Here is a 12,162-nt window from a genome sequence, read left to right as displayed (position 1 = left end):
AAATATTGTAGGTATGCTCATATATTCTTTTTCTTAATGTTCTTTCCATTTTACCTATGTAAAATGATTGACATTTTTGACATATCACAAGGTATACCACTCCTTTAGTATCACAACAATAAAGACCCTTACTTCTAATCCATCTCTTCCTACTCTCAAGATAAATTTCACCTTCATTTATAATATAGGGGCATTGGTTACATCTTCCACATTTGTATGTCCCTATTCTTCTGTTTCCTGTTGGTACTGAATTAATACTTGACCTACTAATAGTTCTATTATTATTTTCCAGGATTTTTCTTATACTATGGGAATTTTGATATATCACTTTTGGACTTATTTTAGATCTTTCCTCAATATCTGTAAGTGATGCTAGTTTTTCCCATTCCCTCTGTAAAATATCCCTCACCTTATAATTAGTAGCATTAAATTCTACCACTAGACCTCTTTGAAACCCCTCAGATGGATTTTCATCCTTATTTCCTACCTCTTGGATATTCTTATTGTACCCCATGCCTTTAATAGGCTTACATCTATCTAATATACCTTTTTCCACTTCATTCCTTATTTTATTTACAAACATTTTGGGATAGCCTCTGTCTAAAAACATTTTCTCGAACAGATCACATTCTTTTACAAAATAGACATCCTATTACATGACATGGTATATGAAAAAATTATAGATGATTCCATCTTTAAATTTCTATATGTGGGTAAGCCAAAAATACCCATTATTTTTGGCATACCTAAAATTCACAAAAATCCTATGGATCCACCCCTCAGGCCAATTGTGTCTGTGGATGGTTCTAAAACTTTACCATTGGCAAAATATGTGGATTTAAAAACCAAACATATATGGGTAAATAATAGAACCATTCTTAAAGATTCTTGGGATTTACTAAAGGAACTCACACCGGAGCTTTATAAGGATGATTTATTGTTTGTCACTATTGATATAGTGGATTTGTTCTCAAGTATACCATACGACAAAGGTATGCAATTGTTTGAAGAAACTATTTTTCAAGATAAAGTGCTGACTCAAAATGAAAAAATAGCAAGTATAGGTCTTATGGAGATAATTCTGAAGTATAACTTTCTCATTTTTAATGGTGAATTCTTTCAGCAAACACAAGGTGTCTCTATGGGGGCAGCATGTGCCCCCACATATGCAAATATTGTGTTATCCAAATGGGAGGAGAAATTTATTTTAAATTCCAAATTTCAGAAATTCTGGATTTTATACCGCAGATTTTTGGATGACATAGTTATCCTCTGGACTGGTGGACAGGAGAAATTTATGGACTTTATGGATTATTTAAATAAAACCACTAGCTTCTTGAGATTTACTTATAATGTTACCCCCGATAGTTTACAATATCTAGATGTGGAGATATATAAAATTAATCAAAAATTTGAAACTAAAGTGTTTCGAAAAAGTACTTTTTGTAATTCCTTCCTACATTATGATAGCGCCCACCCCTTACATTGTAAAAGAAATATAGTAAAGGGGCAATTTGTTAGGGCTCTCGAATGACTAGCTTGGATATAGATTTTGTAAAAGAATGTGATCTGTTAGAGAAAATGTTTTTAGACAGAGGCTATCCCAAAATGTTTGTAAATAAAATAAGGAATGAAGTGGAAAAAGGTATATTAGATAGATGTAAGCCTATTAAAGGCATGGGGTACAATAAGAATATCCAAGAGGTAGGAAATAAGGATGAAAATCCATCTGAGGGGTTTCAAAGAGGTCTAGTGGTAGAATTTAATGCTACTAATTATAAGGTGAGGGATATTTTACAGAGGGAATGGGAAAAACTAGCATCACTTACAGATATTGAGGAAAGATCTAAAATAAGTCCAAAAGTGATATATCAAAATTCCCATAGTATAAGAAAAATCCTGGAAAATAATAATAGAACTATTAGTAGGTCAAGTATTAATTCAGTACCAACAGGAAACAGAAGAATAGGGACATACAAATGTGGAAGATGTAACCAATGCCCCTATATTATAAATGAAGGTGAAATTTATCTTGAGAGTAGGAAGAGATGGATTAGAAGTAAGGGTCTTTATTGTTGTGATACTAAAGGAGTGGTATACCTTGTGATATGTCAAAAATGTCAATCATTTTACATAGGTAAAATGGAAAGAACATTAAGAAAAAGAATATATGAGCATACCTACAATATTTCCAAAGCAAAAGACACTAATGCACTTTACAAACATTCCAGAGTTTGTGTAGGATATAATTTTCATTTTTTTGTATTGGAACAAATTAGGCAGGATATCAGAGGGGGTCCCTGGGAGGAAATTTTAGAAAGTAAAGAATTATGGTGGCAAGTTACCCTGGATGCGGGGAAAAAAACAGGTCTTAATGATTTTTTTAACAATATTACCATTATTAAAACTAAGAGCCAGCAGAATTTAATGGTAATTATGAATTTCTACACTAGAGGGAGCCAGCCATTATGAGATTTTATATGTAGTTTTTATTCATGCATATTATATTTATTTGATGTTTTTATGTATTTATTTATTTATAAATGGATGGAAACATATGAATGTTTTTTTATATTTATATATTTTTTAAAATAATATAATTGAATTGATAAGTATTTAGTAGTAATGAAATATATTAAATTTTGATTCATGAATATTTATGAGCCCAGAGAGTATGTTGGTTTGCCCATTTAAATGTTTTGCTAACATTTTATTGGTTAATTGATTTTAATTTGGATATATAAGGGATGAATGGCATTAATTTTGATGTATCTGATGAAGTCCGAGTATTGAGGACGAAAACGCGTATTCGCTGTGTTTTTTAAAAGCGTTAATGTCTTTTAGTCTTTTTGTTAATAAATCGAGTGGAATTTAATTTTTGGGTTTCCTGTTTTGGCTCGCTGCACTCTTATTTGGATTTATTACTAATTTATAATGCTTGATGAGTGTACATACCCCACAATGCTGACAGTGCAAGGTTTATTTATTTATTCAACAGGTAAGGCCGATCAAGTAAAGATGTCTCTTTTCATGGGTGACCTAAGGGCAGTAATCTAAGTAACATGGCTTGAGGGACTCACACCTTGGTCTAGAGGGTGATGATTATTAATAGCTTAGAATGATAACACTGTGTGATGTGCTGCCAGACCATAGTTAATGAGAGACTATGCATAATGAGTGTGCTAAGCTCTGGGGAATCGGTTTAATGGAAGCTCTGGGGAATCGGTTTAATGGAAGCTCTGGGGAATCGGTTTAATGGAAGTTCTGGGGAATCGGTTTAATGGTACAAATTGTTTTGAAGGAGATGACATGAAAATAAGGGGCTTCTCTGAATGTCATTGAAGAAAGGCCCCCTTTTTAAGCACATAAATGCTTGTATGCGTCACTGGAGTTGAATAACTTTGAAGAGATGTGTGCTCTATAGGCAATGAATGAAGTATCCTGGGAAATTCAAAAAAAAAGAAACCACCCTTTGCTGTTTTGAAGTTGATTGGAAGTTGAAGCTACACCCTCTTTCAAAGAAAACAAATATTGCAATCAAAGTATATCATCTGGAAATTATCACCATTAAATCAAGATCTACTAGAATCACCTCCTACTATAATATGTGCACAAATTTCAAGGACCTGCTTGATAAACAAAATAGTTACATCAATTGTAATGTACAGGAATTTTTTGAGAATCTTCATTGTTAGTACACACTCTTGTAAGTAGTTGTTCTTGTTTGTTCTTGTTCATATTGTTCTTTTTTATGCTCACAAATTTCTAAATACGATTATTGCCATGATCAATTTGTTTAGTTAAAATGTAATAAAAACTTTAAAAAAAAAAAAAAGAAAAAGAAACCACCCTGGTGGTGTGCTGCCACAAATAAAGTATTTTATAAATCCTTCTTCAGCTATGTTAGAAAATTAAAAAATAATCTACATTGCTCTAAAATTATTAATGATGCTTCTTATTCTGACCTAATAGGTTCATAGGTTCATAGGTAGGTACTAGGCTATTGGCCCAAGGGCCTACGTATGCCTAGCCAACAAGGTTCCCTGGCTTACGTCACCCAAGGAAGTTATTTTCCTGTGCCACTGTCGAGCAGAGACACAGAAGTGATTCCCCGGGGTGTATTTCCTATTTCACATCCACTCATCAAGATTTTTCTTGAAGAGTGCTAATGAAGAACTTTGCTTGACATAGATGGGTAGCCTGTTTCAGAGTATGGGAAGTCTCTGGGACAAGAATATATCCCTCCAGCATGTCCTGTTTATTGTGGTGACAAGGTTTAGGTCCCTAGAGCGTGTAGCTCGGAGGGATTGGGATTTCTTTAGGTGTTGCATGTCCAACAGCTCTGGGTTTGACATAGCTTTGTATGTTAGGCAGAGATCACCTCGGAGTAGGTGATATGCTACAGAGTAAAGCTGGAGTTTTTTGAGGCAGTCAGTGTAAGGCATTTGTTTGAGGCCAGTAATCCTCTTTGTGAGGTACTTCTGTGGCCTTTCCAGCTGCTGCAGATGTCTTGTGAGGTACATTCCAAAAGGGGCATTGTACTCTATAATGGGTCTAATGAGTGTCGAGTAGAGGGGAACAATTACCTCTTTTTTCCTGGATGAGAACCCTTTTATGATGAGGTGTGCCACGTAGAAGGACTTCCTGACTACTGTGGTGATGTGACTATCAAAGGAAAGACTACTGTCCACCTGGGTCCCAAGGTCTCTTATCACGCATTCAGTGTTAAGTAGATTGCTGCCTATGTGGTAGTTCATGGGTACAGAGTTTTTACCAAAGGCATTGCCAGTATTGTTGCAAACAGATTTGGTGCCATTTTCAGCCTAGAGGCCTCTGTCCAAAGCCCTGAAATAGCTGAATCCCTTGCTTGTCTCTAAAGACCAGATACTGAAAGTGCAGCAAAGGCTAAAAATGCTTCCTCCATAGAACCTGACAATATATCTGGTTGTTTAATAGTATTAAAGATGCCCATGTAGACACAGTCTGAAGGTTAGTTTCTGCTTTTGACCCTAATCAGTGGTGCACAGTAGTGGTGATGTCCCTGCATAAGAACAGCCTTAAACAGAGCCAGGTAATTACAGACCTCTCAGCCTTACAAGCATCATCTGAGAAGACATGCTTGCATTATAACTGACCTCATAAACAACAATATCATGAATCTTATTCATTTGGGTTTTGAAGGTTAGATCCTGTCTACTTAATCTGGTAATCGTCTGTGATGGGGTTACAGAGGCTATGGATGGTGACCATGCAGTGTATGCAATGTATCTTGACCTGGCCAATGCCTTTAACACCATTTCATATGCTGGTATCATACAAAAGCTAAAGGCTTTAAAAATTGACTCATATGTGGTAAGATGACTAACAAACTGGCTGAAAGACAGAACCCACACAGTGCCAGATGAACGTGCCTCATCAGAAACTATGAAAGTGACCAACAGTGTTCTTCAGAGCTCAGTAATAAAGACCTCTTTTTTTGGCATTTGCTTCTTAGATGTCCAAGTAGAGAGCCAAGACTTCTATTCTATCAAAGTTTCTAGGCAACTGCAAACTGGGCATTATTCTTAAGACATCTTTTGACATCCAAACCTTCTAGAATGATCTTTCCCTAGCAAACTCTTGGTGTACTAACAATGGGATCAAACTAAATGTTTAAAAGTGTAATATCATCACTTTTGGTAGACAGCCCCTCCACACGTCATACTGTATACACAGCACAATACTACAAAAATGAAATATAGTCAGGGAACTCGGTATTCAGATTGATGGCTCCCTCATGTTTGACCGTCATGTGACACAGTTTGCCAGGAAATCCTTTTATTCACCCCAGATACTTGCCAAAGGAGTATCATGAAGGTGTAATGAGGTAATCATCCCTTATAGTCAGCAGTGATAAGGCCAATTATTGAGTACAATGTCCCTTTTGGGAGGTTTCTCACCAAAAATAGCAAACAATTAGACAGGCCCCAAAGGTTATTAATCAAAAAGTCTGGCAGTAAATGCAGAGAATTAAGGCTGTAATATTTGATTCTTTCAGCCTCCATTTATCTACTTTGTGACCTTGAGCAAATCATTTAACCAGACAGTGCTTAGGGGCACTTAGGAAATTGGGCCATGCTCCTCAATGGTCTTCTGGACCACAAGCCTAGTAACTACTATAAACATATGAGCCTATCACAGTCATAACGGCTCTGAGTTACCAAGAGAGGCTTGAAGCTCTGTCCCTTTATTCGGGCTCTTATAGACATTTGAGAGGATAGCTCTGTCTTGCTTACCATGCCACAGAGACCCAATGGTCCTGGACCTTCTGCATCTAAACACATTTAGTATCTTCATCAATACTAAAACCAGAGGCTTAAATCTTCAGCAACAGGTAAGTAAAACATGACAGAGGGACACGTTTACAACTAATTTCCTCACAAACCTCTGAAATAACTTCTGCATGTTAAGCAGTGTTCACTATCTTCCTTTAAACATAACCTAGATGACTAGATAGGTATCCACAAATTCACTCTGGGATTGATTGCTATAGCCCTCCTGCAGAAAGGACATGTAGCCTGAGGTAGGCTACTAGCAAATTATGACAGGTCATAAGACTCTGCAGCCTTGGAATATCTATGAACCTATGAATCTGTATGACAGCTGGGATACAACAACTTTTCAGAAATAAATATCCGAGTCAAGAAAATTCTAAGAGATCCATGAGTTACAGGTGACTACACACTGAAATTGCAAGTTTATGGCCTGTTTGACAGTTTAGTATAGATGACTAAGGGTAGAAGAAGCTAGTAAGCATTGTTCTATAGAGCTAGGTTTGATTCCCATAGTCTGTATTTGTCTCGAGTGTGGGCCTGAACAAGACATCTAACCAGGCAGTGCTCCTGTGTTATCACTGAAAACAGGCACCTGTACCTAGTAGATTTGCTCTGTTAAATGATAAGCCACCAAAATGTACTGACTTGAAATAATCAGCACTGCAGAAATGAATGGACAGTATGAGTTCTGCAAACAATGTAATGAGCAGTGTGAATAATGAAAAGGATGCTGCACTTATTTTACAATGCAGTGAGCAGTGTGAATAATGAAAAGGATGCTGCACTTATTTTACAATGCAGTGAGCAGTGTGAATAATGAAAAGGATGCTGCACTTATTTTACAATGCAGTGAGCAGTGTGAATAATGAAAAGGATGCTGCACCTATTTTAGAATGCAGTGAGCAGTGTGAATAATGAAAAGATGCTGCACTTATTTTACAATGCAGTGAGCAGTGTGAATAATGAAAAGGATGCTGCACTTATTTTACAATGCAGTGAGCAGTGTGAATAATGAAAAGGATGCTGCACCTATTTTAGAATGCAGTGAGCAGTGTGAATAATGAAAAAGATGCTGCACTTATTTTACAATGCAGTGAGCAGTGTGAATAATGAAAAGGATGCTGCACTTATTTTACAATGCAGTGAGCAGTGTGAATAATGAAAAGGATGCTGCACCTATTTTAGAATGCAGTGAGCAGTGTGAATAATGAAAAAGATGCTGCACTTATTTTACAATGCAGTGAGCAGTGTGAATAATGAAAAGGATGCTGCACTTATTTTACAATGCAGTGAGCAGTGTGAATAATGAAAAGGATGCTGCACTTATTTTACAATGCAGTGAGCAGTGTGAATAATGAAAAGGATGCTGCACTTATTTTAGAATGCAGTGAGCAGTGTGAATAATGAAAAAGATGCTGCACTTATTTTACAATGCAGTGAGCAGTGTGAATAATGAAAAGGATGCTGCACCTATTTTAGAATGCAGTGAGCAGTGTGAATAATGAAAAAGATGCTGCACTTATTTTACAATGCAGTGAGCAGTGTGAATAATGAAAAGGATGCTGCACTTATTTTACAATGCAGTGAGCAGTGTGAATAATGAAAAGGATGCTGCACTTATTTTACTTTTACTCTGTTCCAAATAATGGCAACATTTTTTTCAGCTTGTAATGCACGTGTGTTGCTTAACTAATTATTTTTAAAAGGCATGTGATATGTAAACAGAGCAAGATGCATTAAATTATGGATTATGAAATAAATACAACTTCCAAATTTCTAAAGAAGATTAGTAAGGGAACTTGTGGTCACTACATCCAACCCCGATACTGCAGGAGCTCTTTTACAATGACCAGCTCCCAAACATTTTCACTGAGAATTTTGTCATTGTAGAATAGCCTGTGATCATCACTACATTTGACCCAGATACTGCAGGAGCCACATGCAACCCCAATACTGCAGGAGCACTGCCACAAGACACAACTAACAAACATTTTCACTGACAATTTTGTCATTCTACAATAGCCTTTGGTCATTACATTGACCCTGATATTGCAGGATCTCCTCCACAAAGGCCATATCCCAAATGTTTCCACTGAGAATTTTGTCATTGTAAAATGTAAGCAAATGTAACTTGAATAACCTTGCTGTGCATTAACTTCAGCTAGTCAAATGCATGTCTGTCTGTGCTGGAAATTGGCTTTAACATCCCCCCAAAGCATAAACCTTACACTCTAAGGACCACTTACTAAGTTGGCCACTGTCCTCTCCCTTGACCATTAGTTAACACTATACGCCACTTACTTAGTCTTCCTAGGTAACAGGTTTCTGCATTTTGGAAATGAAAGAAAACCTGTTCTGCTTGGCACCTCTCAGCTAACTGCTCTCTATTGGATATAAACTGATTACTCTCTGTTATAATTTTACCTGAGGTCACCTACATCTAACATGAACTTAACTGGTTTCACACAGCTAATTAATTAATAGCCCCACACATTATAGCAAACCATCAGTTTTCCTATTAGATTAGATCCTAGTATCAGACCCTGGCAAATACACTGCCAGAAGTACAATGTCAGACTCCCTCAGTAATCATCTTCCACTCTATACAACTAGACAAAATGTGTTGGATAGATTAGACAGGAAAACAAAAAGGATGTTTCATGCTTACCAAATGATTTATAAAAATCAGTGCATACCAAGATTATATATTCCCCATTCCGAAGGAGGGATGGGCCTCCTTGAAACTGATTACATGTATAGATCTGCACTCGTGGGACTGCACACATATCTGCTGACTTCACAAGACCCAAATGCAGTGAAAGTCTTGAAACATGAGGAGAATAAATCTAACATGACTTCCATTATTAGTCTAGCAGAAGCATATCGGCATTAAGCAGGAATGGAAATCAAACCAGAAGTAGATAAAAACCAGGCAGCAACTGAATGTGTCAAAAAACAAAAGAAAGAATATAAGGTGAGGGATCAGATGAGAAGGCAAGAACTGTGGAACATGCATAAATATAGTTGCAAGTATAGAAAACTTCTGGAAGAACTTCATGTTGATCAGGACTGAATGCAGGAATGGCTAAGGAGAGGCAAATTCAAACCAAGAGATGAAAGGTTAATATTGGTGACACAAAATAGTGGGCTACGTACATGTTGGTTTACAAAGTCCATTGAACATGTGGGAGAAACAGACAAATGTAGGTTTTGTAAAACAGAATTGGAAACAGTTGCACACCTCTTTACTGGTTGTGACGTACTAATGGCAGAAGGACTGCATACCGAAAGGCATAATAATGTGGCAAGACTGTTGTACTGGGGAGTGTGCAAACATTATGGTATTGAAGTGTCTGAAAAACACTGGAAACATGAGCCACAAAGCATCGTAGAAAATGATAAGGTCTACATCACATGGGATTACCCATTACCAACAGCTCAAAAGATAAATGCTAGAAAACCAGATATAGTGGTTGATGAAAAGAAGACAAAAGTAGCATTGATCATTGAAATCACCACACCCAGTGACTACAGTGTCTTGCGTACAGAGAGACACAAAGTCATAAAATATCAGGATTTGCAGGCAGAAATGAGAGCAATGTGGAAGAAAGATACCCAGACAGTTCCAATAGCAGTAGGAGCAACAGGTCTTATAAAGAAGAATCTACAATCGTACTTAGATATGTTACCAGTACACGTAACCCTGTACATTGCAGAAGGAGTCATTACTGGGCACATTGCAGGCACTGGGAAGAGCACTTCTGGCTGACATCAAAGACTGAAACAATACTAATTTCATGAACTTTAATTTTACTTTGACTTAGGAATGGGATCCACTCCCATCATAGTATTAGAAACCCAAAAGACTTGGAGAAATAAAAAAAAAACAGACTTCTCACACATCCACTTAAATAGCATATGTATAAAATACTATGCAACCTTTCCAAGTTTAACCCAGAAATGTCCATTACTATCCTATCATCTATTAACTGGAAGTTCCTAAACATCCTCCTGTCAGATGATGCTGTAAATGAATTCAATACAATTTTTCTGAATATCCTAAATAGCCTTTCACTCCATAGAAGGAAGAGACTAAAAACAAATACAATCTGGCTGTCCAAAAACGAGTAGAATGCTAATGCAGGCTAGAGCAAAAACAAGTGAAGAATGGGAAAAAAATAAAACACCACAATATCTTTAAAACTTCAAAATGTTTCACAATCATACTAAAAAGCAAATTAATGAAGACAAAAAATGGTCATAACTTTCAGAATATCAACACAACTCTAAAAAATTCTGGACAGCCAGTAAAGAAATCTTGCAGCCCAGCCATAAATTCAACCCTATCCCCTCTCCCAATAACTCATCGCTCAAAAGTGAAATACAGTTCAACTCTTATGTCATAGATAGTATACCACCTGTAACCAAGGATTCCCCAGCATCTAATCCTAACCCTGCTCAACAGCCACGTACTACTACATCCACTTTCACCTTCAAGCCTGCGCCCACATCCTGTATAAAACTGCTCCTAAGCAAACTCAAACCAGGCTCTGCTTCAGCTAATGACCTTTCAAGTGAGTACCTTAAATTAGCAGGCGATAACATTGCTTATCCTGTCTCAGTCCTTATAAATAAGTCAGGAATCCTATGTTCCCCCTCTCTGGGAAAAGTCACACATCCTTCTGCACGAAGGGGGAAGTTCAACAGACTTTACTAACTTTAGGTCTATGCAATCTTATCCCCTTTCTCCAAAATACTTTAAAATGTATTCAAAAACAGTTGCTAAACTAACACTTACAGGAAGAACTCCTGTCCCCCACATGACATGGCTTCTAACCTTCTCATAGTACTGACACTGCACTTCTAACCTATATAGATACTGTTACTAAAGCTGGAGACAACAGAAAACTAGTCTATTCCTTTTTTCTAGACTTGTCTAAAGCCTTCAACACAGTTTCTCGCAGCAAACTTCTACTTCAAATGTCCTCATTACGTATCTCTCAGCCTACCTTTCTATGGTTCAAATGCTACCTGTCCAATAAGTATCAGTCTGTAAAATGACACTGCCCGCTCTTCCTTACTCACAGTCACCACCTACCCTCTCTTCATTCCTCCCAGTCACCACCAGTGTACCACAAGGCTCTATCCTTGGTCTCCTCCTCTTTAACATTCTTACCAACTCCCTCCACACATCCACACAACAGGCCTCCCTAATATAGGAAGCACATGACTCTTCACTCATTTGCAAATCTAACAACATGATGCACCTCCAAATAATTACTCAAGAAGCTTTAACAACCACTGAAAAGTGGCTTTGTAACTCTCAGCTCATGCTCAACCCTAAAAAAACAAACTGCTACTTTTTTCGCAAATCCCTCTTATGAAAAAGCAAAATTTAAAGTCCTGTCTCTTGATAATACAACAATTGAAGTCACTTCTTATAGTAAATTATTAGGGATGATAGTAGATGATATTACATATACAAACTTGCATAAGAAAAACTCATCTAAAACTAGGGCTGCTTTATAGAGCCAGAAACGTTCTCACTGACGCAATTAACACTACGATTGCCACTACTTATCGTCTCCCCACACTCCTTTATGGTGTTCCCATCCTTACTAACTTTCAGGGTTCACAAAAATCAAAATTTGAGCAATGCTATAACAAAGTTATTAAATTTGCAGCAAATACCCCTTTCAGAACCCACCACTGTATAGCACTAAAAAGTCTAAACTGGTTAGAACTACTCCATCATCTAACATATACACAGCGTCTTACCACCTATAAAATTATCCGGAATCCATCTGCTTGTCCAGCACTAAATAACATTCTACACAACTATGTTCTC

Source organism: Protopterus annectens, chromosome 10.part0 (assembly GCF_019279795.1).
Source record: "Protopterus annectens isolate FY-2018-M chromosome 10.part0, PAN1.0, whole genome shotgun sequence".
NCBI classification, from domain to species: Eukaryota; Metazoa; Chordata; order Ceratodontiformes; family Protopteridae; genus Protopterus; species Protopterus annectens.
This window is presented reverse-complemented; position numbering follows the sequence as displayed.